This window comes from Elephantulus edwardii, unplaced genomic scaffold, assembly GCF_000299155.1.
Source record: "Elephantulus edwardii isolate Elephantulus edwardi_28Jun2011 unplaced genomic scaffold, EleEdw1.0 scaffold00425, whole genome shotgun sequence".
NCBI classification, from domain to species: domain Eukaryota; kingdom Metazoa; phylum Chordata; class Mammalia; order Macroscelidea; family Macroscelididae; genus Elephantulus; species Elephantulus edwardii.
In genome coordinates this window covers 156,079-161,833 of record NW_006400175.1, presented here as the reverse complement: position 1 = coordinate 161,833, position 5,755 = coordinate 156,079, and the positions used below count along the sequence as shown (strand labels likewise).

The following is a 5,755-nucleotide window of genomic DNA, read 5'->3' as shown; positions in this document are numbered from 1 at the left end:
ATGGGAACAAATATAGATCTCTTCCAGTCCTGTTCCTTAGACCAGGGAAATTATTTGGTGATCTCATGAATGTCGTGACAAGGTAGCAGGCATCATTTGTCATGCAGATAGAGAGCTACTTGCCCAGCCACTCCATGTGTTCAAGCTTGTGCCCCTTGAAACAAAGTATGTTTCTCTGGTTGGTGATGTGCTGCCAGGTGTGAGAGCCCTCCTTCTTGAGCTTGGAAACCAGCTGAGTCCACAAGCTAAGGACACTGCCTGCCATGCCTTTACTTCTTACCACTACTTTTCCTGAAGGTCCGGGTGATCAGAATATTTGAGGCTCCACTGAAAGGAAGGTTGGAATATATTGTACAAATCAAGATTTTCAACTTTGCTTTCACCTTTCAGCTGTGTCAGCATCTGCACAAGGCCCTCACATGCTCACCTTATAAGCCTGTGTTCTTGGCATATAACTGGCAGAAACAAACATCAATGCCCTGTTGGATGAAGTGTGTACGGCCCAGGCATCCTTGTTACCATCTCCATGGGCAAAGCCTTAGTGGCCCTTGTCAAAGAACATACAGAGATTCTTGTTCTTCACCACTGTGGCTATTTCTTTCATTGCTCAGGATGAGGGTCCACTCCCCTGGGTTTGTGAGAACAGGCTTGCCGAAAAAGAGCACATTGCTTTGGCATTTTCAAAATGTCATCTGTGAAGTCAAAGCCACAAGTCTTGGGGTTGTAGAATCCACCATGTAGCTGCATGCCAGCATCCCTGAAGATGGATGTATTGATTTCCCCAAGACAGTTTGCGCAGAAAGACATCTCGGCTTAACTTAAAAAATCTTTCCAGAGAACTAGCTTCGATCCTTAATGCCCCAGTTCCAGAAATGGTCTGAACAGTGACATATTCAACACCTTGCTGTTTTCACCAGAGGCCAGTCCTGAAGACGCCTTAGAAAGTTCTGCCAGTTCTCGAATAGGGAGGTATTCCTCATCCAGATTTTTTGCAGCAACCTGAGCTCTGGACACTAGAAAGTACTTAAGGCTTTATGCTATCATCTCCATAAGCCCCACTCCCAGGTTCATCTTTATGCTGTATATTGTGTTGTTGTTATGTGCTGTGGAGTAACTGGCAACTCATAGCAACAATAGTTTTAAACCCTGCCCTATCCTATGCCAGTCATATTGTCTCTGATACACCTACCCCCATTACCCCAGTCACTTAGTCAATGAATCTCTTCAAAGATCTTCCACTTTTTCATTGTACCTCCACCCTCCAAAGCATGATGTTCCTCTCCACGGACTGATCTTGCCTTGCAACATGTCCAAAGTATTGTCAGGTGAAGCTTCAGAATCCTTACCTCCAAGTATAAGCTAGACTTCACCCTCTCCAGGACAAACTTGGTTTTTTCTTTTCTTAGCAGTCCATGGTATATCCAATACTCTTCTCCAGATTACAGCTCAAAGGCATCAATTCTCCTTTTATCATCCCTAGTCATTGTCTGGCTTTCTGATGCATAGAAAATAATTGCAAAGACCATGGCCTGTATCAAGAGCACTTTAGTCTCCAGAGTGACATCGTTGTTTTTCAATATTTTGGAGAGGTCTCTGCTGTACGTATCTTCCTTAAAAGCTCCTGTGACTCCCAGGATGGGATCTGGGGGCCCCATCTCCACCTAGATCCAATAAGAGCTGGCTCTGGCAGAAGGCCACAGAGGAAGGGCAGAAGACTGGTGGGGGTGGCAGCCTGGGCAGAAGGCCGCAGCAGCCCAGGAAAGGACAGAACCGGAGTGCAGCAGGACAATGGTGGGAGAAAAGTGAATAGTGACTAGTGGCAGAACAGAACTGAGGACAAGTCTCCACACTTTTTTAAATAATCTTCAACAAGATTGTACTCATATATGATATTAATAATATTGTTCAGTAATGTCCACATTCTGTTGGAATGGGCACAGATATGGTAATCAGTCAAATGGTCAGGTAGCGGTTTTTCTTGGCATAAGCAAGTGAGCATGTTCAGGTCTGCATCTGCTTGTTGAAACACTTCAATTGGTAGTCCATCAATTCCTGGAATTTTCTTTTTAACAGGGGCTTCAGTGCAATTTGAACTACTTCCTTCATAACAATTTCTGAGGCAAGCAGACACTCTGCCCCAGGTGCTTTCCGACCCCTAAATACACCCTAGACTGGAAGACATGTACCCATAATCTGATTCACAACTTAAGGCCACACATGGAGGCAGAAACATTGACCTTGATTGGGAATCCCCAACTCTAATTATCTATTTGCCTCAAAAATAGCCAGTCCCAGGGCAGATGCTTGGGTTTTATTTCCCATAGCATACATGTTTGTTTTATGCTATCTGTATGCTTGTTTATTTTATTATTTTCTCATAATAGGCACAGCACGTGTCCATTAGTTCACTGTACTAGGGAGGCTTGAATGTTATTATGATACTAGAAGCTATACACTGTTATATCAAATATCAGCAGGGTCACTGATGCGGGACAGGGTTCAATGGAGCTTACTAACTCAAATAGCCTAAAAAGCAAGACTGGCTAACTACTTTTAAAATAAGAGTACTTTGTAAACCCTGTGAATGACAGAGGAACATTGCTACATATAGCATTGGAAAATGAGCACCACAGGTTGAAATGCTCTCAAAAAAGGAGAAGAAACAGCTTTAAACATTTAATAATTAGAACATGGAATGTTCAAAGTATGAATCTAGAAAAACTGAAAGTTGTAAAAATGAAATGGAATGCATGAAGATCAACATCCTAAAAATTAGAAAGAGAAGATGGTCTGGTATTAGATTCCCCATCATATTATTGTTGCTATTATTAGGCAAAAAATGTCCAAGGTAGTTGAGATGAAGTTTCACTACTCTTGCCTCTAAGGAGCACTTAGTTTGCACTTCCTTATAGAGAGATTTGTTTGAAGTTTTTGTTGTTTGTTTGGTTTTTGGGGTTTTGTTTGTTTGTTTTGCCAGTCCATTGGATAGTCAAGACAGTTCCCCAACATCACAATTCAAAGGCATCAATTCTTCCATTGGTAGGTGGATGAATAAGGTATTATTCATGGCTCAGCTTTCAGATGCACAGGTGCAAGTGAAAATACTAGTGCTTGGATCATGCACACCATGGTCTTTAAATTATCATCTTTGTTCTTTACAACTTTGGGTAAGTCCTTGAGAGTACATTCCCTCAATGCAACATCTCTTTTTATTTCTTCACTGCTGCTACCAAGGATGTTGATTGTGGTTCCAAGTAAAATTAAATCATTGACAACTTCAATCTCTTCTTTATCTATCATGTTACTGATCTAATGGTGAGGACTTTTGTTTTCTTGAGGTTGGAATGCAATCCATATTAAAGGCTGTCATCTTTGATTTTCTTCAGTAAATGATTCAAGTCTTCTCACTTTGTGCAATCAAGGTTGTATGATCTGCATAATACAGATTGTTGATGAGTCTTCCTCCAATCCTGATGCCACATTCTTCTTCATATAGTCCAGCTTCTCAAGCTATTTGGCCAGCATATAGACTGAACCTCAACACAGGTATTTCAAAATAAAACCAAACAACTTAGAAATAATTGTCAGATAATCAAAGTTCTAGGTCGTATAGCTCTGGTGTGTCAGAGGTAACTTGTGGTTGCTATGAAGCTGAACACTGTGACACTGATGTGTCAAATGTGATAATGGTTACCATGGTGGACCTTGTTGGGTGGAGCTCCCCAATTAAAACAAGCTTGGAAGCATCCACTTCCGTAAATAGCTTGCCTCTGGAAACCCTATGAACCTGGAGAAAAGATGAAAGTCACGCAAGTGTGTTGAGGACTTTTGTTCATAGTGTTGCTATGAGTTGCCTACAACTCGACAGCACTTAACACCACCACCACCAACAATCAAAGTTTTGGTTTTCCCATGATAACTAAAGTTTTGGGTTTTCTTTGATGTTTTCAAAAAATAACAATACTTGGTACTCCAACCACGCAGGCTGCACACTCCTGTTGAGAACCAGTGACTTGGCAGCTTAATATCTGCTAAAGGAAGGGCAGCCCCAAACACCCAGGGGTGAACAAGCCCCACCCCTCACCCCCCACCTCCTCCACAGCACCACTTCCCCGTGCCTCCACCCCTGCCAATGTCCTGTGCCCCGGAACCCCCAGCACCCCCACACAACCTGGTGGCCATGGACAGCCCTGCATCCCCAGGAGCACCCCAGGGCCACAAGAGAGTCCTTCATGCAGCACAGAGACCAACCAACAGCAGTGGTGGACAGTAGGATTTTGAATCAAAACTTTTGTTGGAGCAATTAGTTTCAGAGCTACAGGAACACAAAGCCATGCTGTGGATCCAGCCATCTCCTGAAGCCACCAATCAAGCCGCTATGGGACTGATCTGGCAAGAGAAAGGCCAGTAAGGATCCTGACTGGGTTTTCTTGGACACTGTCAATTGCCTGGGAGAGTACCCAAGGGTGAGCCCACTGTTGGGAATTTGGCTGTGCTCTCTTGGGCCACACTGACAGCCCAGGAATGAGCTGGCCAGTGGGAATTTGTCTGAACTTTTGTGGACACTGCAGACCAGCCAAAGGGAAAGGGGTTGGTGGGAATTTGACTTCGACTTCTTGGGTCCTGTTGGACCCAGGACCCTGCTTGGGAAGGGGCCACTGAGCAAGGGCACGTGCATACGTGCCACTGGGAAGGAACTGCTGAGTGAAAATCACTGGGTGAGAGATGGACAGGTGAAATTTGAATAAGGACCCCAATCGTGAGCACACCCAGACAGCTGAAGTGTGAGTGAGTTCCCGCAAGTGGTTGGCCTGCCCTTGTGATTGCCCCACCCCCCCTACCTGCCCCACCCCATTTGGCTCCAGAACTGTGCCTACACATCTGGTCAATCAACTTGCATTTAATCCAGAGCACCTTGACCTGTCTTATTTACAAGAGGCTGCTCCCACAGGCTCAGAACTGACATTTCCCTGGAGTCAGAATTTCAGAGAAAAACACAAGTGGGGTAGCTTCCCAACTGATCTCTAGATCATTGTCTTCAGAACAAGAAGTCTCAAAGGAAGCAAGGTATTCCACATGATATACAAGCGCAAAGCAATATGTCACCCCCAAAGGGTGACACAGTATCAATGGATTTCTTGCAGCCAGAAAGTCTGATGGAACTTTCTGACACAAAATTTAAAAAAAAAGATAGAATATTATCAATGGATAAAATATAAACTTGAAGAATTACAAGATAGAACAAGTAAAAACCAGGAGGAGTAAAAAAAAAAAAAACCAATCCAGGACAATGTAGAGGAAACAAACGAGGCATTAAAAGCACTGGAAAAACAAGAAACCACTATCCAAAATATGAGGTCCAATGTTTCAGATGCTGTCAACATGATGGAGGCACACATGAGCAGAGTTGAAGAGATGGAACAAAGAACCAGTGAAATTGAAGACAGAATTGTCACCACTAATCTGTTAGAGCAAAAAGCAGACTCAAAAAAGAAGGGAAAAAAGAAAACCTAAGGATAATTTGGGACACCATCAAGAGAAATAACATGCACATCATTGGAATCCCAGAACAGGAAGAAACAAGTAAAGGCACTGAAAAAGTTGTGGAAGAATTACTAGAGGAAAACTTCCCAGGCATAATGAAGAATGAGAGAATACATATTCAAGAAGCTCAGCGAAGACCATATAGAATAGAGCCCAAAAGAAAAGACCAAGGCATATCATAGTTAAATTTCCCAGAACCAAAGATAAGGAG

At 43.2% G+C, this 5,755-nt stretch overlaps 1 protein-coding gene and 1 pseudogene across 1 annotated transcript in view; both read right to left on the bottom strand.

Moving 5' to 3' along the window:
• Nucleotides 1-5,755, bottom strand: part of ARHGAP25 (Rho GTPase activating protein 25) — a 98,554-nt gene that overhangs the window by 79,904 nt on the left and 12,895 nt on the right. The gene's annotated exons all lie outside the window — the stretch shown is intronic.
• Nucleotides 116-2,190, bottom strand: LOC102860912 (annotated as a pseudogene).